This window comes from Taudactylus pleione, unplaced genomic scaffold (assembly GCF_031769625.1).
Source record: "Taudactylus pleione unplaced genomic scaffold, aTauple2 ptg001207l, whole genome shotgun sequence".
NCBI lineage: Eukaryota > Metazoa > Chordata > Amphibia > Anura > Myobatrachidae > Taudactylus > Taudactylus pleione.
Window position 1 is genome coordinate 270,337 of NW_028285608.1, and position 22,121 is coordinate 292,457.

The window sequence follows — 22,121 nt, forward strand, 5'->3', positions numbered from 1 at the left end:
CAGTCTGTAGTGACCTGCTTTTTTCGGCAAAGGCGCTTTTCAGTTCGTTGGGCATTCCCATTGCTCACAAAAAAACCAAAGGCCCCATTACTAGTTTATCTTACCTGGGTATCGAAATCGACACTGATTTGAGTTTATGCAGGCTCCCCTGTGAAAAGGTGCGGAAGATCAGCGAGTTGTTACTGCATTTTACATCAGTTAAGAAAATAACTCTGAAGCAGCTGCAGTCGCTGCTAGGCTTGCTAAATTTTGCTTGTCGCGTCATTCCCATGGGTAGGGTTTTTTGCAGCAGGCTGGAGCGTGCCTCTGCAGGCGTCAAAAAGGCTTGCCACATGGTCCGCCTTTCGGCGGACATGAAGGAAGACTTTAAGGTATGGTTAAGATTTCTACGAGAGTTCAATGGGGTTCGCATTTGGCTCACTTCGTCTGTAGCCAATCGCGAGCTTCAATTGTTCACAGATGCGTCAGGGGCATTAGGTTTTGGAGCATTTTTTGGCGGGGAATGGTGCACGGCAGCTTGGCCTGAGTCGTGGCATTTGGAGGGTTTGACACGCAATTTACTCCTGTTGGAGCTATTTCCGATTGTGGTGGCGGTGGAGCTCTGGGCTTCACAGTTTAGCAATCGGAGAATAGTATTTTGGTGCGATAACTTGGGGGTGGTCCATGCCATTAACAATCAGAGGTCGGTCTGCCCCCAAGTGTTCAGGCTGCTTAGGCATTTAATTTTTGTCTGTCTGTTGAGAAACATTGATTTTAAGGCCAGGCACGTTCCTGGTGTGGAGAATGAGATAGCGGATGCCTTGTCACAGTTCCAGTGGGGTAGGTTTAGGGCATTGGCACCGGCTGCCAGGATTCATGGTTTGCCTTGTCCTGATTTTGTCTGGCAGATCATAAATCCGGCATGGAGGGACTCGCTTTGAGGGCACTCGCTCCAGGTACGTTTAGGTCTTACTCCGCAGCTTGGAATGAATGGCAGGTTTTTCTTGCAAATTCCGGGAAGGGTAAGGAGCTGCATGTCAGTATGTCTGAATTTGTGTGGCAGGGGCATGAGAGCCGTCGTTCAAAATCTTCCATGTCGGGCGCCTTAGCTGGCATTTCGTACTTCTCGCGAATGTACGGTTTGAATGATCATACGAAGTCATTCATCATTTCTAAGGCGATGAGAGGCTGGGCGAGGGAACAGGCGACTCCGGGCGATTCCCGTAGGCCGATAGATGTGTGCATGTTGAGGGATTTAGTTTTGGCAGTCTCAGGAGTAGCTAAAGGTGAATTCGAGGCAAATTTGTTTAGCTTGGCTTTTGTGCTGGCATTTTTTGGCGCTTTACGGGTTGGGGAGTTAGTCGCCAAAAATAAAACATCAGTCAACTCAGGGTTGCTTCTATGTAATGTTGTAGTAAAAGAAAGTGCCATACTGTTAAAAATACAAAAATCAAAAATGGATCAGATGTGTCGGGGGCATTGGATTTCTGTTCCCTCGCACCCTGAGCCATGCATCTGCCCGGTCATTCTAGCCAACAGATATAATCAGCAGCGTCCAAAAGGGGGAGCTCAATGGCTTATTCATGAAGATCTATCCCCTTTATCTAAGTTCCAGTTTGCAAGCGTTTTCGATAGATGCTTAATAGCTTTGGATGTGCCGACGGAAGAGTTTGGCACCCATTCGTTTAGGATTGGGGCGGCAACTTGCGCTGCGGCATCAGGTTCTTCTGCGGAGGCAATCAAGCACTTGGGTAGATGGAAGTCGGCAGCTTATAAGGGTTATATAAGGGGCGATAAGTTACAGAAGTAGTGGCGCCCCTGGCGAGTTTGTTATTTAGGAAACCCAGTGCCTTATGCTACCCGCCGCTAGGGGGGATTGGAGTTCTTTTCACCTTTGCCCTCAAAGAAAGAGGTTTGGTGTTGTTCACCTCCAACTGGGTCACCTAGACAATTCAGTTTTTCCCCTTCCATGTTTTCGTTCTGTTTTCAAGTTGTTTAAAAGTTAATTCAAAATTATTAACGTTATGCTATACTGTTTTTTCCCATCACAGGTTTTTTGGAGAAAGATTGCCGGGTGTGGATTGTTGGGCATTCTTTTGTTTACTGGGCTAGCAGGCATAATGGGGCCAGTTTAGCCCATTTCAAGGTCCGTTGGATAGGGTTGAGAGGTTTCAGGTGGAGCGGCCTTTTGGACCTGCTATGGCAGTCAGAGAGTAAGTGGGGGACCCCTGACTGTCTGGTCGTGCACTTGGGTGGTAATGACCTTGGCACATGTAAAGGAGTGGAATTGATCATTGCCATTAAGCATGATTTGAAATTAGTAGCGGAACGTTGGCCACTAGTAAAACTTTGCTGGTCTGAGATGATTCCAAGGAGGTTCTGGCAGGGTACACAAGGTGGGGCGGCCCTAGACAGAGTAAGAAGGAAGCTGAATGCTGCAGTCTCTCGGTTTGTGGTTGGCTTGGGCGGGCGTGCTATCAAGCACCCTCGTCTTCGATATGAGGAGGTACATTTATATAGGCCAGATGGAGTGCACCTCACTGAGGAGGGTTTAGGTTTTTTCGTATCTGACATTCTAACCTCATTGGAATAGTTAGTAGGGGCTGTGTTTTTTGTTTGGTGGCGTTACGTGTCCATTCATTTTGTCCACGTTGTTGGCGGAAAGCAGTGCTCAATTTAGCGCGGCAGAGCTTGGCTAGCATTCCCCCTTTGAGAAAAGCGAGTCGGTTGCTACCTTAAGGGAGAACCAGGTCTTCATCCTAGGGAGGGGCCAGCACTATGCTAGTTAAGGGGGGGTGGTTCTACCCAGGTTAGCTCGCGCAGGGGGTGGGGAAAACTCCACCTCATTTTGGTAAAACGTTCAATTAATTATGAGCTGTGGACCGAGGTAGCACTGCTTTTTCGCCACCAGGACTAATTAATCAATTCTAATTTCATATAATAAATTTGGCTGTGACCTCTTTTTACCAATTCTATACAGTTGTCTGTGTCTTATTTATTTAGTTAAGTTATAGCTTAATAGTGTTGTGTAAAATAATAAAACTATGGGTGACTTATCAGCTGTTGTTAACACAAATCTTTATTTTTTTAGATACAATGACACAGCTTTCTTTCTGCTTGTTTTTAGCATAGATAAGGAGAATGTTTTGATGTCACGCCAGGAATAGTAACAGTACCTGTTTTTTCCCAAGAACAAACCACAAAAATGCCGATATCAATTCTTGATTTATATGAGAAAGTGCAGCTAATCGTCTGCCAAGAGCGTGTCATGGTGCACTGCCACTTCCCAGTCTAGAACATTTCCATAGCATCAGTGTGCACCTATGTAATGCCTATTATGGGAACAGCACAATTGTTGCTGCAAGGTCTGCCCAACTTCTATTCTTAAGACCAACCACTTCTTAAGCTTTTACACTTTCCAGCTTTTCGGTTTATTGTAATTTACGTCTTTATTATATGTGTCACTTTTGGGTGTTTCAATGTATTGTTTCTCTACTATTCGAACCCTTTCCCAGAAACATGTGATTGGAAGGTGCAAGTTACGCCGCTATAACCAGCTGTAAAAAGTCTAAGGCCCTCATTCAGAGGCGGTCAGAGGATGCAAGCAGTCACTCAGAAACTGGGCAGCCGCTTGCATCCTGACCGTCCGCCTCTGTTTCGGTCGTCAGGCTCTGTCAGAGCCGGAAGCTCTCCACTGACATCACTAGTGATGTCAGTGGGGCCTCCCCCAAACGGCAGGCATTCTCATGGGAACGCCTCCATTTGGGCTGCCACCCCCCGGCCCGCCTTCCAAATGGGGCAAGCTGTCAATCAACATCGACAGCTCGCCCCCTTTGGAAAGACACCCGCTACGACCGGCGCTGTCGGTCGTAGCGGGTCTCACGCATGCGCACGAAGGAGCCAGCTGAGAGTGCAGTCTCAGTGGAGTGTTGAAGGTGGAATGCATATACACTCATATACACATTTACAATTACCCTCTATCACCAAACTGTTATGTCACAGATAACTGCCTGATAACGTTTGGTAGATTGCATTTAAAATAGACCATATATTAATGCCAGCTTCCATTGGTGTCCGTCTTGAGCCTCAAGTTGTGGCTTCTACATTAATTATTTTAACTGGCTTCCATGGGGCTGGCATTTGTTATTGTGTATGGAATACTCATACATTCTAAGCTTTGTGCTCAATAATCACAAGTGTTACTGTCTTACCTTTACATACACTGTATATATTCTTTCTTTAAGTAAGTTGATGATACCTATATGGCACTCTGGAGCTGATTCAGACCCGGTCGATAAGAAGCGTTCGCTCGTAGCTGGACGATTTTCGCTTTCTGTGCATGCGTATGCATCGCAGTGTGCGTGCGCGAACCAGTGCAAAAGTTCAGGAAGCATTCACTCGCTGCGTATAGACAGCCCACAGTGAGTGACAGGAGAGGCCGTTTGTGGGTGATAACAGGGGCAGGCCACTAGAAACGGGGAACTGGAGGTCGAGCACAGGCGTGCCTGAGCGTCTTAACGCCGTTTCAGAGGCGTGCATAATTAAGAGGCAGCGTCATAATACATGTCATCTGGTTGTATTTCACACTGAAGTGATCGCAGTGCTTGCGGTAGGGTATAGTCGACCTCAAGCACTTCGTTCACTTCCGATGGTACCTAATGTACTGATGGCTGCATACACTTCCTGGAGATGACAGGCTGGTGGGCGTTTACATACACAAAGAGATCGCACGCCAGGACATAGTGGGCGTGCTTATGTCTAGCTGTGTGATTGCCTGCCATGCCGTCACTTTGCTGAATTTGCATACGCTGGGTACGATAGTACGCATCTAGCGAGCGGCTGTGAATCGAGCCCTTAGCTGTACATGTATCAAGTGGCTGTATACATTTCAGAGTTTTGATCTATATGTGATACCCCAGAAGAAATGGATATAGTTATTCAATCATATAGAGCCTGTTAGTTATGTATAAATTCATTGATGTACACCGTAATATATATATATATATGTTCATGTTGATATGGTAATGTAAGAGGAGCTGTAGCAATGTAATGGCACCTATAACCCGGTGCCCTATTGTCCTGCTGGTCTACCCCCATTAGTGAGTGATGGACTTTTCTAAAACAGCCCCAGCACGGACTTCACCATTAACTGCGGGGGGGACTTGTGCTGGACACGGCAGTTAGGGCTAGGAGAAGTTATAAAGAGACCTGACAGTTGGGAGGAGTGTGCCTGAGGCAGTTAAGTGGAAAGGAGCTCCTACATTAAGTGTCCCTTACCTCAGGGACATCGGAGGTGGTGTCCAGGGAGCGGTATCCGATCTGTGTTGGTCGGAGGGCAGGACGGGCACGGAGTGAGCTGCCTGAGGGGACAAGAGAGCAGGACTCATCGGAGGCTGTGTGTGAGGGTCCGCAGCCGTGAGGGGAGCGCAGGAACTGGAGCTGACAGGAAGCTGCCAGGTACATAGAGGGAAGTAGCATCCATGGGACCGCCCTAAATCCATCCCCCTCCAGAGTGACTGACAGCCAGGAGCCAGAGAGGAGGGGAGATTGCTGTTCCAGGTGCTGAAGCTGTACTACAATGAGCAGGTCTGTCAGCTAAATACACATCACACCTCAGTACAGCACGCTTCAGATATAATAGACAGTTATACAGCTATTCTATGGTCCTAATCAGCATTAGTATCTTCTGTTAGTAGAACAATCTACTGAACTGATATATCTATCTTTTAGCTAAACGGCTCAAGTTAAACATTTCACCAGTAGTAGCTACATTAATGCCAACTCCTCTCCTGATTCAGACCCGCTCGCAAGCGCTGAGCACTCGCAAGTGGGTCGATGGTGGCCCAGTGCACATGCGCACGACAGAGCCGGCTCCGTCTTGCACATGCGCGAGACCCGGATAGCGACGGGCAAACCGATAGCGATGGGCAAACGGGTTCTCGTACCAAAGGGGGCGTGCTGTTGATGTTGAGTGACAGCACGCCCCCTTTGGTGGGCAGGCCGGGGGAGTGGCTGCTCCCATGGGAACGCCTACCGTCCGGGGCCGGCCCCACTGACATCACGAGTGATGGCAGTGGGAGTGCTTTCGGCTCTGTTTGAGCCGAAAGCTCTCTAGGGCTTGTGGCAACAAGACCCTACCACCCCGAATGGGTCTCTTCGGCCTATCCTCAACCTCAAAACCCTGAACAAATTCCTCAGGGTGCCAAGGTTCAGGATGGAAACCCTATTCTCCATCATCCTAGCTATGGAGCCTGGGGACTTTAGGGTATCTCTGGATATTCAGGACGCGTACCTACATGTACCTATAGCGCCCTCTCATCAGCGATATCTCCGGTTTGCTATACTACAGCAACACATCCAATTTCAGGTTCCACGGGTGTTTACCAAAATTATGGCTATCATGGCGGCCCACCTGCATGGTTAGGGTGTCCAATTGCTACCATATCTGGATGACCTCCTGCTCTTAGCAGGTTCCCCAGAGGTGCTTCACCACCATCTGCAACTAACCATTGCTTTCCTGCACAAAAACGGATGGTCAATCAACTGGAAAAAGTCCTCCCTGAATCCCTCACAGAGAATGATTTATCTGGGAGCCCTGCTGGATTCTCAGGATCAGAGAATCTTTCTGACATCAGACAAGATCTCCACACTTCAACTACGAGTGTGCAGATGCTTCCACAGTCGCCGAGTGTCAATCCACTCAGCAATGCAGGTTCTGGGATCCATGGTGTCCACCTTAGACATGGTGGAGTATGCTCAGTTCCATTCCAGGCCTTTGCAAAGGCTGATCCTCTCCAGGTGGAACGGGTTACCCTATTGGGTCAAAGCTCAGATGATGGTCCTCTCTCCAGAGGTGAGTCTGTCTCTATCTTGGTGGCTACAAACATCTCATCTAACCAAGGGTTGCCCCTTTTGGATCCCGGACTGGGTAATCTTAACAATGTACGCCAGTCTCCAGGGCTGAGGTGCAGTGACCAGTCTGCACTCCTTTCAGGGTCGTTGGACTTCAGTCGAATCATCCCTGAATATCGACATATTGGAACTTTGAGCTGTCTACAGGGCCCTCAATCTGGCCCAACACATACTTCACGGAATACCTGTACAGGTTCAGACCGACAATGCCACAACAGTGGCTTACATCAACCACCAAGGAGGCACTCAAAGTCGGGCAACAATGACAGAAGTGTCACGCATTCTGACATGAGCCGAGGGTCACCTCCCGGCCATCTCTGCAGTGTTCATTCCGGGAGTTCTCATTTGGGAAGCAGACTTCCTCAGCCGTCATGATGTGCATCCCAGGGAATGGTCACTTCACAAAGAGGTGTTTCAACTCCTAGTGAACAGATGGGGCCTTTCAGAGGTGGACCTCATGGCCTCCTGACACAATCATAAACTGCCAGTATACAGGTCCAGAACAAGAGATGCCAAGGCAACCTTTGTAGATGCACTATCAGTGAAGTGGACCTACCAGTTTGCGTACCTATTCCCTCCAGTCTCCCTTCTTCCTCGAGTTCTTCGGAAGTTCAAACAAGACGGAGGCACTGTCCTGCTGGTGGCTCCAGCTTGGCCTAGACATCATTGGTACTCAGATCTTTGGAGTCTCTCCATCGACACTCCATTCCTGCTTCCTCAACGACTGGACCTGTTGTCTCAAGGTCCTTGCCTTTACCCGGACCTGGGTCATCTCTCTTTGACGGCGTGGCTCTTGAGACATCCCTCCTGAGGTCCAAAGGTTTCTTTAGCACTGTAGTTAAATCTATGCTCAGAGCACGTAAGCCAGCCTCTGCCCGGATCTACCACAGAGTGTGGCATACATAATTCCAATGATGTCGTACTAGAAGCTACGACCCCCAGGTGTTTAGGATTTTCAGAGTCCTGGCCTTCCTTCAAGCTGGATTGGACCTAGGACTCCGCCTGGCCTCACTGAAAGTGCATGTCTCTGCCATGTTCATTTGGTTCCAGTGTAGGCTTGCTCCACTACCGGATATCCACACCTTCCTCCAAGGTTTCCTCCGGATTCAACCTCCCGTTGTCCCTCCAGTGGCTCCTTGGGATTTGTCAGTAGTTCTTTGTGCCCTCCAGGGTCCTCCATTTGAACCCCTGGATTCTGTGGAACTCAAGTGGTTAACAGCGAAGACTCTTTTTATTCTGGCTATAGCGTCAGCATGTCAGATTTAGGGGTGCTCTCCTGTCGCTCCCCATTTCTAATTTTCCACAAGGATAGGGCAGTACTTTGGACTCGCTCTGGGTTCCTTCCAAAAGTTGTTACTAGTTTCCACATTAATGAGGAAATGATAGTCCCGGCCTTTCAATCACCAGACCTCTCGGCATGTGAGGCCTCCTTGGAAGTGGTCTGTGCCCTCAAGGTATATGTGGGCCATACCTGTTTCTTTCAGAAATCAGACTCCTAATTTTTGCTCTATGGATTTCACAAGAAGGGATGGCCAGCCAATAAGCAAACATTGGCTAGATGGCTTCGCATGATTATCTCACAGGCTTACACGCAGGCAGGCCTTCCTGTTCCGGCTACTGTTACTGCTCATTCTAATCTGTGGGTCCCTCGTGGGCAGCTCACTGTCGTGCCTCAGCTAAGCAGCTTTGTAAGGCATCCACGTGATCCTCTGTCCATACCTTTTTGAGGTTCTATGCCTTTGATACATTTGCCTCTCAGGATGCTTCATTTGGGCGCTGGATTCTCCTCTCAGCGCAGGAGCATCCCCACCCCTAAATGACTGCTTTGGGACATCCCCAAGATCTCCCTGTGGAGCCCTATGGACCCTGAAGAAGAAAATGAGAGTTATGGTAAATCTTACCTTTGTTAACTCTCTTTCTTCGAAGTCCATAGGGTCCACAGGGCACCCACCCTGACGCACCTGGCTGCATATGGGCTCTGTTTCTGGTCACTGGTTTCCCGTCTCCTTCTCTGTGAGAGTGTGATTCTTGTGTGTACCAGTCTTCCTTCTCTCTTCTAATCCTCCGGCCCTTGGCTTGTCACGAACTGAGGTGCCTCTGGCTCGGGGGCTGGGTATAGGGGGATGGACCATTGCATCCTGGGAGCTAAAGCTTTAACTGCGTGGTACCCGGTGTCCTCATCCACCACCTACACCCCAAGGTCTCCCTGTGGACCCTATGGACTTCGAAGAAAGAGATTTAACAAACGTAAGTTTTACCATAACTCTCATTTTTCTCTTTGGTAAATTGAACAGGCTGTGACGAACAGCAATATGTTTTCAATAATATGACACATATATATGGAAACATTGGTATCTGTGTACAGAAGTGATTTAAAGCGACAAAGAGTATTTTATTTTTAAGAAATTAAGTTTAAAACTCTTTGTAAAACTGTAAATAGAGGTGTGCGGAAATAAAGGAATAACATCCTGTTCTCTAACACATTCCAATGGCTTTAAAATAAAAACAGATTTTCTAGTTCCTGGTTTTATCACAAGATCCTTGAAACAATAAATCCACATTCCCTCAGCTGTTCTTCCATACAAGGCATTGTTTCAGAGAGATGTAGCAAACTCAGTTTATCTAGTAGCTATAATACATTACACATTTTCTTTATAACCACTATGTAATAAATACATCAGTAAATGGTCATTCAGGAGTTTAATGGGTCAAATTAGAGAATCTTTACAATTCACTTGTAATTGCAATAATACAAAATCAACAATTTTTGCTTGTGATTTCAAAGGCTACTGTTTTACATAATACATTGAATAAAGGAAACTGTTTTACCTGGGTTGCATTTCCCATATACTGTAGATAATAGAAATAAGAGGGTATTGGATAATAATTGGGTGCACCATTACTAATTATGTGGTATTCATTCACTGTGCCCGGGGTAACATAGGGCCTGATTCTGAATCAGACACTGCTGCATCCGTGTCTTTGCTGATTTTGCCTTTGCAAATTTATACTAATGCTTCTACAAAGCCCTTCCCTGGTGTACATCTGTGTGTACGAATGAGCAAGGACTGAGACGCCCGCTGTTAGTGTCCTTAGATGCTGATATACCGCTTAGTACTGCTTAGTACGTCACCATCGGTTGCCTCATCAAAACTTGCACTATGGTAGGTAACGTTTCTCCAATGGGTATGGCCTCCTGTGTGAGCAGTTTGGTGTCTCTGTACGCAACCATTTTCACACGCAGTGCAACTCTGTATGTACAGAATCAGGATGCATACACAGTGCAACTCTGTACATACAAAATCAGGATGCACACGCAGCGCAACTCTGTACATACAAAATCAGGATGCACACGCAGCGCAACTCTACATACAGAATCAGAATGCAAACGCAGCACAACTCTGTACGTACATAATCAGGATACACACGCAGTGCAACTCTGTACGTACATAATCAGGATACACACGCAGTGCAACTCTGTACGTACATAATCAGGATACACACGCAGTGCAACTCTGTACGTACAGAATCATGGTGCATACGCAGTGCAACTCTGTACATACAGAATCAGGATGCACACGCAGTGCAACTCTGTATGTACAAAATCAGGATGCACACAGAGCGCAACTCTGTACATACAAAATCAGGATGCACACGCAGCGCAACTCTACATACAGAATCAGGATGCATACGCAGCACAACTCTGTACGTACAGAATCAAGATGCACACGCAGTGCAACTCTCTACGTACAGAATCATGGTGCATACGCAGTGCAACTCTGTATGTACAGAATTAGGATGCATACACAGTGCAACTCTGTAAATACAAAATCAGGATGCACGTACAGAATCAGGATGCACACGCAGCCAGGGCCAGCCCTAGCCCAAATTTTTTGGTAAGCGAGTATTTTTTTGGTGCCCCCCTATGCAGTGCCCCTTTTACAGTGCCCCTGGTAGTGGTCCCCCCAGTGCAGTGCCCCTTGTGCCCCCAGTAGTAAGCCCCTTATATAGTGCCCCAGTAGTACTTCCCCCCATGCAGTGCCCCCAGTAGTGGTACCTCCCTATGCATTGCCCATTATATAGTGCCCCCAGTAGTAGCCCCCCTTGTAGTGCCCCCAGTAGTATTCCCCCCTTGTAGTGCCCCCAGTAGTGTTTCCCCCCCTTGTAGTGCCCCCAGTAGTATTCCCCCCCTTGTAGTGCCCCCAGTAGTATTCCCCCCTTGTAGTGCCCCCAGTAGTATTTCCCCCCCTTGTAGTGCCCCAGTAGTATCCCCCCCTTGTAGTGCCCCCAGTAGTATTTCCCCCCCTTGTATTACCCCCAGTAGTATTTCTCCCCCCCCTTGTAGTGCCCCCAGTAGTATTCCCCCCTTGTAGTGCCCCCAGTAGTATTTCCCCCCTTGTAGTGCCCCCAGTAGTATTCCCCCCACTTGTAGTGCCCCCAGTAGTATTTCCCCCCTTGTAGTGCCCCCAGTAATATTCCCTCCCCCTTGTAGTGCCCCCAGTAGTATTTCCCCCCTTGTAGTGCCCCCAGTAATATTCCCTCCCCCTTGTAGTGCCCCCAGTAGTATTTCCCCCCTTGTAGTGCCCCAGTAGTATTTCCCCCCCTTGTAGTGCCCATTGTAGTATTCCCCCTTGTAGTGCCCCCAGTAGTATTTCCCCCCTTGTAGTGCCCCCAGTAGTATTCCCCCCCTTGTAGTGCTCCCAGTAGTCCCCCCCTTGTAGTGCTCCCAGTAGCCCCCCCCTTGTAGTGCCCCCAGTAGTATTCCCCCACTGTAATGCTCCCAGTAGTCCCCCCCTTGTAGTGCCCCCAGTAGTCCCCCCCTTGTAGTGCCCCCAGTAGTCCCCCCAGTAGTATTCCCCCCTTGTAGTGCCTCCAGTAGTATTCCCCCCCTTGTAGTGCCCCCAGTAGTATCCCCCCCCTTGTTGTGCCCCCAGTAGTATTCCCCCCCTGTAGTGCTCCCAGGAGTCCCCCCCTTGTACCCGCAGTAGAGACATAATAAAAAAATAAAAATAAAAACACTTACCTGACACCCGCTCCTGGTCCCGCCGCCGAGATCAGCTCCTCCGTCCGCCGCTTTGAATTATGGGAGTGACGTCACGTCATGACGTCACTCCCATTACCCACTGCGGGAGCCGGAAGATGTCCGACTCTGGCAGTGGGAGCAGCAGCCGATGAGAGTCTGTCTGACTCTCATCAGCTGCTAAAGCAAACACACAGCTGCCGGCTCCGGCGGCTTTGTGTTTGTGCTGTGTAGCGCTGACCGAACTCCGTCCAGTCAGCGCTACACACGTGGTGCAGCTGTGTCACAGAGACACAGTCTGCACCGCGGCCCGCATGGTACGCAGCTGAGGCGTCCTTACGCAGCTGCGTACCATGCATTCAGCGCAACTCTACATACAGAATCAGGATGCTAACGCAGCACAACTATACATACAGAATCAGGATGCACACGCAGCGCAACTCTGTACATACAAAATCAGGATGCACAGGCAGCGCAACTCTGTACGTACAGAATCAGGATGCACGCGCACCGCAACTCTGTACATACAAAATCAGGATGCATACGCAGCACAACTCTGTACGTACAGTATCAGGATGCACACACAGCGCAACTCTACATACAGAATCAGGATGCATACGCAGCACAACTCTGTTAGTACAGAATCAGGATGTACACGCAGTGCAACTCTCTACGTACAGACTCATGGTGCATACGCAGTGCAACTCTGTATGTACAGAATTAGGATGCATACACATTGCAACTCTGTACGTACAAAATCAGGATGCATACGCAGCGCAACTCTGTACGTAGAAAATCAGGATGCACACGCAGCGCAGCTCTGACAAGAGCGCTCGCTCTGAATCAGGGCCCTCCTACCTAAAATTGGAGCGGCCTCCTGGCCGCTCGCATAGCTGTGGGTGACCACCCACAGCTTATGCGACCGGCCAAAAAGATGGTCGCGATGGTCAAGACCATTACGACCATCGGGCTTGCGACAAGACCCTGTGGTAGGGTCTCGCTGCCGCAAGCCCAGGAGTGCTTTTGGCTCTATCAGAGCCAAAAGCACTCCCAATGACATCACTAGTGATGTCAGTGGGGCTGGACCCAGACGGTAGGCGTTCCCATGGTAACGCCTCCGTCTGGGCAGCAACGCCCCCGGCACGCCCACCACTTATCATCGACAGCACGCCCCCTTTGGTGCGAGACCCATAGCGATGGCTGGCCATCGCTATGCGGGTCTCGCGCATGTGCACGACGGAGCTCCCTCTGTCGTGTGCATGCGCACTAGGGCACCATCGACCCGTTTGTGAGCGCTCAGCGCTCGCGAGCGGGTCTCAATTAGACCCAGAATCAGGATGCATACACAGTGCAACTCTGTACGTACAGAATCAGGATGCATACACAGTGCAACTCTGTACATACAAAATCAGGATGCACATGCAGTGCAACTCTACGTACAGAATCAGGATGCATATGCAGCGCAACTCTGTACGTACAGAATCAGGATGCATACACAGTGCAACTCTGTACATTCAGGATGCATACCTAGTGCAACTCTGGCGCATTGGCAGGAAAAAAATTACTCAACTGTGTTTGACATTGCCGCTGTATCTGACTCAGGCTCATAGGGGGAGATGTATCAAGCCTTGGAGAGGTAAAGTGGAGAGAGATAAAGTACCAACCAATCAGCTCCTAACTGCCATCTTACTGGCTGTGTTTGAAAAATGCCAGTTAGGAGCTGATCGGTCAGTACTTTATCTCTCTCTACTTTATCTCTCTCCAAGGCTTAGTACATCTACCCCAAAGTATAAACCAATAGTCTCCTGTCATTTTTCAAACAGCCTGTAAAGTGACAGTTAGTAGCTGATTGGTTGGTATTTAATCTAGAATGGACATATACAGAGGCTGGAGCTAATAGTTCTTAAATTATTAGGATGCCTACTGTCCTGCATTTTCACTCTGCATATTCACAAATATTAAAACATAGAATACATTTTAAATTAAAAACAAAGCTTTCCTGGAATAAATAAAAAATATGTCTGAAACAATGCAACCATTATATATATAAAGCTAGTGATGTGTTTATTCAAAGAAAAAGTTGTAATTTATGGTGAGAAGTAGCACTAATGACAGATTGCTTAATCACAATTGTTGTTAGAACCAACTGTGGTCTGTGGTGTACTTGTCAAAAATTTTGTGAGCCCAAAACATCTCGTTCCTCTGAATTTTGGTGCACACATACTTGCCAATAGTGATTTTTGGCAATGAAAACATGGGCATGACAAAAACCAAATGGGTGCGTGGTTTGTAAAGTGGGAATTATTTTATGTACTCAGTAAAACATACAAAATTGTTATGCCAAAGAACAATAATTAGAACAACAAATGGGCAATAAGAAAGGCTTATCATAGCAATAAGAAATTAAGTATTGCCAAAAACACAAGGGCACCAGCAGGAGCCTGTCCCTCAAAGTTTTAAAAGTGATCCCTTTACTTCTGGGTTCAGAGCCTGCACATGTGTAAGCAGCCATTGCTCTCCCGGAACATTTTGTGCAAGGAAGCCCATAGGCCATAATGCCTAACGCCATCTCAGAGCCAGGAGCACTGAGAGGAGTTTCTCATGCTCCCTTCAATGGATATAACCTGAACTTTCCAATGTAATGCAGCCATGCTTTCATAAGTAGCCACACCCCTCATACCATACAGAGAGCATTATAGTGATATAAATTACAGAGAACATTCTAGGGACCAATATATAACACAGAGAGCACCTTAATGACTGATATACAATAGAGAGAACCTTCTAGTTCTATTAATTACAGAATGCATTTTCATGGCTACTACACAGGACACAATACATGTTCTTGTGACTACCATTCAATGCCAACTATGTCCTGGAGGCCACTACAAAATGCAGACCCACAAATGTTTGATATTTAACAATGTAGCCACCCTAAATCTCCGGTGCTGTTACAGTGCAGACCCATCATGGTTTAGTGGCTTCACTATACACACCCCGGATATATGTTGGCTTTATAGTGGAGATTTCCTACAATACTGGTATCAAATGCAGACCCCAGCCAGGCAAGCATAACAAATTCTGGTACAATATATTTCTGTTTTATATATGGGGCACAGTGGAGACTTAGGCCATGGTGCTTTGCAACAAAGAGGAGCACTAGGGAAAAACTATAAATCCAGACCTGTCTGTTGTCTGTCACATTAGTTATCTTGTAGCTGCCAAAAGATTTTCTATGGAGTATCATCACATATACACTGGCTTTTCATATTTGTCCTCTGGAAGATGCAGAGGGCTTGTCTTCATGTATTCAAGTAGGTGGGACAAAGTGTAGGATGCGATAATTGCGCCATCATACCGCTGGCCAGTCTGTGATCATTGAGATGGTATTGCCTTGATGATGCAATTTGCTCATTATAGCTCGTCCCCACTTGCAGGCAGACATGCTAACTACATATAGGCTCTTCTCTGACAGGGTAAAGGTCTTTCTCTCTACAAGCCTGATGCTGTAGACAAACTTACAACCATTCCACAGGCTATAATCTGCTGTTTCCCAGGGTTGACAACAACTGCTGTGCTGAACCCCACTTAACTGTGGCTGTTGGCAGTTACCAATAACATTAGGTGCCTGACAGTCATACTTTCTAAGTGCAATAGATTACCACCCACCACATAGCTCTAAAGAAGCTAAATATGAAATGTGTAACAATATGTCACAAAACATCATATATGTTATTGTAAAGGAACATTCTTGACCTAGCTGTATACAATGTTGTTTGTCCAGTATACAAACAATACTGCATTTGACTAAGTACCACTCAGTTTTAAATATAAAACAAATGTAACACACAGTACGTCAGTGGTCAGCAGCTATTGTACATTTGTCTGTTCTGTGCAATCGAAAATAATGACCAAGAATGCGAAAGTAAAGTTTCAGGAAAGTAGAGCAATAAGAAATTTAGAGGAAAAGGATCTTGAAATGAAATGAAACAGGACCAGCAGACTTCTCAATGGGAAGTGGTTAAGCAGACGTATCCCACAATGTCAGCAACAATAACCTCAACAATTTTATGTGAAGCAGATTCTGCTGACACAAAAGCTGTTGTAAAAAGAATATTCTGCTTCCTGCAGGAGAAGCTCCGTGCATGCATTACACTTACATCTTAATATACATTGTATGAAAATCCACTCACAACAGCAGCAGGCATAGCACTCAAGGATTCTCAAGAAAGACACAATATAACCTTTGTTTCAGGTGGGTTCAAACTAAGAGATCCCAGATGGGTGGATTCCCAGAAATGATACTTAAACAAACAAATTGAATATAAAATTGTAAATGTATTATTATACTGAGCTCCAGTTGTTGATTAATTCAGTAGACACAGCAATCACATCAGCAAATCCAGGAGCCCTTCTCTCAGCATTTAGAGACTGGATTATGTTCAAACATCCTAGCACTTCTGCAGTCAGTGTTGTTCCAGCAATAAGGCTAATTCTATACTGACACATTACAGCTTATATAGGCTGTTTCTGAGAGAAAAAACTCTTAGTAATTTTTAAAAACATACATAAATATCAATAGACAGTAGGGGGCACTATTGCCTCAATTATGAATATTGGAATTCATATCTCAATAACAACATTTATGGTATGTATTTAGATTAGTTTGAAGGTAACATAATGTTTATTTGGATTAACTATGTTTGGTCACATAACTAAACATTTGCAACAGCTAACTAGTTAGCATTCTAAAACATATTGACATGTACTGACTTTGTCACAATCTGTATATGATGCAAAACCGATTGAGAACACTGAACATCAAAAATGGCTTGAAAACTCCATTATGGTAACTCCTGATACAACCTTAAATCTTGCACTTGCTCTGTTCAGCTTGTCCACATATCTGTGGGTAAGTGGGCAGTGGGTACAATGGCATTTTGGAGGCCACTACTTAAGTTTTTTTTAATGTCCCTGTACAGGTTGGGAAATGCTTTTCTAGTAAAGTAGAATCTTTGCAAAGGATTGTTTAACAGTCAGTTGTTTTGAAAGCACTACTAGTAGTCTTTCTGGTCCCCTTCTGGGATGAAAATCTACTCCCAGCAGCAGCAGCAGTAGGCACTCAAGGATTCTCAAGAAAGACACAACGTAAGACTTAAACCTTAAATCTTGCATGTGCTCTGTTTGGCTTGTCCACATATCTGTGGTTAAGTGGACAGTGAGTACAATGGTATTTTGGAGGCCACTAATTAATTTTTTTTTAATGTTCCTGTATAGGTTGGATAATGCTTTTCTAGAGAAGTGGAATCTTTTTCAAAGGATTGTTTAATAGTCAATTGTTTTTTAAAGCACTACTAGTAGTAGTCTTCCTGGTCCCCTTCTGGGATGAAACTCCACTCCCAGTAGCAGCAGGCATAGTGCTCAATGATTCTTCTGGGGCAAGGATTGATGTGAATGAGTAAAATATTTTTTGTAAATGTCTCCTCTTCTCCCCTTGGGATATAGTTAAGTGACCAGCATTGCAGCTGCTGGTCACAATCCCGATGGCAGAATGCCAGCTAGGGATGTATGATAGACATTGAGATACCCACTCCTATCATAATCCCGATTTCGGAATCCAGAATGACACGTCCTGAATGAGGTAAGTTCGGGGTGCACGTCTTCTTCATCACAGGGGGGAGGGTTAGGTTATGGCTCCCAGGGCGACTGAGGGTTTGGCACCCCCCCAGGAGGGTTTGGGTTAGGCTAGGGGAAGGGGGGGTTAGGCACCCCCCTGGGAGAGTTAGGTTTAGGGAGCAGGGAGAGGGGTTAGGTTTAGTTACCCGTGGATGGAGGTTAGGGTTAGGCACTAGAGGGGGAGGTTAGGGCTAGGCACCCCTAAGAAAGGGTTAGTGTGGAGAGGGGAAGGTTAGCTTTACTTACCTCCACTGTCGGCATTTCATCCTTTCAGGCTCACGTTATCCGGATTTGAACCAGCTTTACAATCCCATTCCCCTCCTCCCTCATAAATTTGCGTTGCCTTCAACTACATACATACTCCAACTCCCTCAGCCCCCTTGAATAATAAAAAAAAATGTTTCCTGATGTGCCATGTTGGAAGTTGAACTGCCATGTGTTTGTGCCACCCACTGCTGCCGCTTAGCTTAGTCAGCCAGCTAGCTTGGTGCAAATTTTGGGCCTAAACCGGATGAAAACAATGTTGTGAGCTGTGAGGTGGTCAAAATTGACTGGAAACGAATGGAAATTAATGTTATTGAGGTTAATAATACTGTAGGAACAAAAAAAACCACAAATTATGTGATTTTAGCAGATTTTATAAATTTTGGAAAAAAAATACAGATCCAAAACCAAAACCAAAACATGCAAGGGGCGATTTTGGCAAAACCAAATCCAGATCCAAAACACAAGGAGATGCAGATCCAAAACCAAAACACGGGGGTCGGCGCACATCCCAACTTATAACCAATGCAGTGAAATAATACTAAACATCCCATATGAACGAACATATCTGTTTTTTTTTTTTTTTTTTTTTAATATAACAGCTTCATAATGGGGGTAAGGCACAATCAGGGAGATTGCTAGACTCTTCAGGGAGACAGGGAGATTACTACTAGGGAGTCTCCCTGACAATGAGGGACAGTTGACAAGTATAGTTCAATCTTAAAAAACAGAATATAATCACTTTGTTATATGCAAGGAAGAAAAAGAGGTGGTTTTCTGCAAAATGAAATTATGCTGTTCCCATTTTACTGTGTTTAATAGCAACTAGACAACCAAATCAAATGAGTCTGTTATAATTTGGGTTACTTTAACTAGGAGTGATTTTACTAAATGTCAGTTAACTGCAGTTCATTAATTATTGATTATGATTGGTCTGATGTTTTCCTTCAATTTGACAGTTGCCAACTAATTCAGTTACAAAGGAAAAAATCCAGCTCTCAAGCTGGCCACACATCTAAAGATTATCTGTCCAACCATCCAACTAGTTGATTGGATGGAATGAAAATCTGGTAATGTATGGGAATAAATGATGATCAGCAATTTGCTCCTAAATGCCAGAAAACAGATGAAAATAGTCGTTCAGACAAGCTTGTTAAATGTTTGATCTAAACAATTTGTTCAGACAACAGTTTTTGACCATTTTCCGGCGTTTGGGAGCAAATTGCTGATTGTCATTTGCTTTCATACCTTACCAGATTTTTATTCCAACCAATCAACTAGTTGGCTGGTTGGACAGATAATCTTTAGATGTGTGGCCAGCTTATGAATATAAAATATAACTTGCTACGTATTAGACAGGTAGGAGATTTATTCCAAACTATTGGTATAAATATGGGGATATGTATTCCCTATTAATTGCCAATATGGTAGTGGTGCTTCCTGCTGACTCAACACATACATTTAGAGAGAAAAAATAAAGTAGTTGTAATAATGCACTCCAATCTCCAGAATTATCACATTAAAACTGTTCTTTATTAGGTATGCCTTAAACAATATACTGTTTGAGACTGGTAACATCAAGTTTGATAGCAAGATCACAAATAAGTACTAAGGTGTATTATAACTTCAGTGGTTAAAGCGAACAAAATATAAAATATAGTAGAAAGAAAGTGTATAAAGAGTGAAAAAAAAGTAGAGATGTGCGATTCGGTTTTACTCGGATTTGCTCGGATATGTTCAGTTCTCATAAACAGCATTATATTGACTATCCGGCTCTCGCGTGTTTTGGATTACCAATAAGATAAATCTGAACTAATCCGAACTTGCTCTAATTTGGCGATAAGCGCCGAATAAAACCGAACCCGCACATCTCTAAAAAATTTTTATTAAAATTGCTGAGCACTGCTATTTAGTGTCATTATTGTTTGTAAATAATTACACTAAATAGCAGTGCTCAGCAATTTTAATTTAATTTAATTTTGCTCGCTTTAACCATTGAACTTTGAATACACCTTAGTACTTCTTTGTGATCTTGCTATCAAACTTGATGTTACCAGTCTCAGATATTTTTAAGGCATACCTAACAAAGAATGGTTTTAATGTGATAATTCTGGAGATTGGAGTGCACCATTACAACTGACTTATTTTTTCTTTTTGAACCAAATCAGTTACCCACTGGAAATAGACCACATTTTATTAGTGACAGGCGATTGTAACAGGCATGTAAAATATGTGTGCTAAATACAATGCAAAACACTCTGTAAATCGCCCATGATTCCTGTTGCTAAGGTAACAGTTCCACTTCACAGTTTTATGCCTTAAAATGAAACATGCTTTAATATAACATGTAAGCTCCTTATCTGATCTGTCTGGGTTTGTCTATGTCTGAGCTAGAACAATGACTACAGCGTACACAAAACATTATGGGAACAAAAATGTTAAGGGAATTGAATGATGCCTCACCACGCTAAAATGCAAAGGTGTTTTACAGTTTTTTTTTAATTTCCCTGAAACTTTTATTTTCTTTCATATTGTGCAGAAGGTGAATTCCTTGTTATAAAGGTTAATCAACCACATCTTACACTCTCTTTTACTGCAAACATACCCTTCTCCTAAAAGGGTATTTCCATTGTGCTTTTTCACTTTTAACGTTTTTTAAAGATTCCAGAAAAGAATCTCTGTCCATTTGCTGTCAGTGAGGGAGGAATATGTGTAAATAAAATCATGAGTTACGTTTTATATATGGAATTAAGGGGTCTATGTACTAAGCATTGGAGAGAGATAAAGTGGATGGAGATAAAGTACCAACCAATCAGCTCCTGTTACTTTACAGGCTGTGTTTGAAAAATGACAGGAACTTATTGGTTGGTACTTTGGAGCTCATTCAGACCCGTTCGCTAGATGTGGCGCTCGCTCCCAGCGTATGGAAATTTAGCTAAGTGACGTCAAGGCAGGCGCTCGCACGGCAAGGCATAAGCACGCCCACTATGTCTTGGCGAGTGATCACTTTGTGTTTATAGACACCCACCAGCCTGTCTTTAGCCGCCCACTTGTGTACGTCATCTCCAGGAAGTATATACAACCATCGGTACATCAGGTTCCATCGGATCTGACCGCAGCGCTTGCGGTTGACTGTACCTTATGCAAGCACTGCGAGCATTTCATTGTATTATTCAACCAGGTGACGTGTACTATGACGCTGCCAGTTAATTATGTACGCCCTAGAAACAACGTGAAAACACTCTGACACGCCTGCGTCCACAACTCCACTCCCCCATTACTACTGCCCTGCCCCTGTTACCACCCACAAACGGCCTCTCCTGTCACTCATTCCACTGGGCTGTCTTTGCAGGGCGAGCGAGAACATTCCAATCGCTCGTACTATGTTGCGCATGCTCACTGCGAACTACATGCATGCGCACATTAGTGAACATCGTCTGCAACGAGTGGCCGCTTGCTAGTGAGCAGGTCTGAATGAGCTCCTTTATCTCCACCCTCTTTATCTTTCTCCAAGGCTTAGTAAATAGACCCTATATCCTTCTTGCTGTAGTTTCTGCAGTCTTCTTACTCTGCAGTCCCGTGAAGTGAAGCAGCATTCACGCGACTGACTGTAGAAGGCCAAAGTGAGCATGATTTTTGTTTTAAATAGAAATAATTAAGTAAAAACTATTTTCTCTTATTTTTGTGCAGCCCAAGGGGCTGAGATTGGCTGTGTTTGCGGGCAGCTGTGGATGGAAGATTTATTACCCTAAGCTAGTGAGATATTCCCTTCAATTAATGCGGGGTATCGTGCATGTGCAACTGGAAGCCCATGCCGCCCATTGATTTTACACCGGCTGCCGCAATCATCATCATTAGTATCTGCACTTTGCCCAGCCCCATGCTAGGTGCTAGAGATGCACCAGAAATAGGCTTCCCTTCTTCGTACACACAACTCAGAATCACATGAAACTTTTGATACACGTCCATGGCACTCCCACAGTCAGGATGGTTTGTTACCACCCAGTACATGCCTTGAAAGGCCCTATTTCACAAAAAGACAGATCCGGTCAAGTTCCGTCTGACTCAGAATAAGTCGTAGGTTGAAAGTGAGAAAAATGGGCAAGCGTATAGATCTGAGTGACTTTGACAAGGGCCAAATTGTGGTGGCTAGACCACTGTGTCAGAGCAAATCTAAAATGGCAGGTCTTGTGGGGTGTTACCAGTATACAGTCATTAGTACCTATCAAAATTGATCCCAGGGACAACTGGTAAACTGGCAACAGGGTTA